The sequence below is a fragment of the Aplysia californica genome, unplaced genomic scaffold (genome assembly GCF_000002075.1).
Source record: "Aplysia californica isolate F4 #8 unplaced genomic scaffold, AplCal3.0 scaffold00110, whole genome shotgun sequence".
In the NCBI taxonomy this organism is placed as follows: Eukaryota; Metazoa; Mollusca; class Gastropoda; order Aplysiida; family Aplysiidae; genus Aplysia; species Aplysia californica.
This window is the reverse complement of record NW_004797380.1, coordinates 667,358-668,387: the sequence shown is the minus strand read 5'-3', so window position 1 is coordinate 668,387 and position 1,030 is coordinate 667,358.

Here is a 1,030-nt window from a genome sequence, read left to right as displayed (position 1 = left end):
TCTCTCTCTCTCTCTCTCTCTCTCTCTCTCTTTTTTTGTCTTTCCCTCCCGTCCCCTAATCTTCTACTTCAACTCCTCTCATCGATCCGGCGCAGGCCAACAGTCAGCATTGCTCCTCAAGCCAGACGTGGGCGGCTCAAACCTCTATTCAACGCGACGTGCCCTGATAATTTAACAACCGGCCTCTTCTCTCTCCGTGAATAGGAAGGAAATATTCTGTCTGTGCCAATGTGATACGCCGTACTTCATGGGCGATAAGTGCTCATTAACGAGACGTAGACAATCCTTGGTCGATGAGTTTTGGTGGGGGTTTTTAAGGGGTTTTGTTTTTTATAAAACTTGTTTTGCTGTTTTGATAGAAAAGGATAGTATAGGAACAAAGAAATGAATGGCGAAACATGATCGCTGTTGTATGTTTCAGATCTAGCATTTTATGATGATGATGGTGATGATTTGAATGATGATGATGATGATGATGATGATGATGTTGATGATGATGATGATGATGATGATGATGATGACTTGTTTCTTTCTTACGGGAGAGAACATTTGATACGCAAGACAGGAGATTTTAGAGAAAGAAGGAGACAAAACAATACGATAATTAACGAACAAACGAAAAGCGGCAGAAAAGGGGGCGGGGGGTTTCTCCTCTTAAAATGTTCTTAAAATGTGTAGTTTGTCCGTCCTGACAATACAAAAACAGGCAAGAAAGTTTAGAAAAAAGAAAAGACGTTTATTTATTTGCGAAGAGGGCATGTATTTTTCAAAACCCACAAAAACATATAGTCATACACATGGTGTCAGCGGCATCTGTGGTTTTGCGGTTAGACGCGTAGCTGTCGCACGCAGAAGACCCGAGTTCGATTCCCGAGTGTGGAGAGTTTTTATAGAGTACGTCGGTCTTTCTACTGGGATGTTGTATCCTCCTCAGCCAGGGTTAGCCTTTATAAGCAAGGTCGGATGCCCGCCTTCCAAATGATCTAAAGTGTGTCGTTACAGGCGTAAAAACACCTCACGCACGCACACA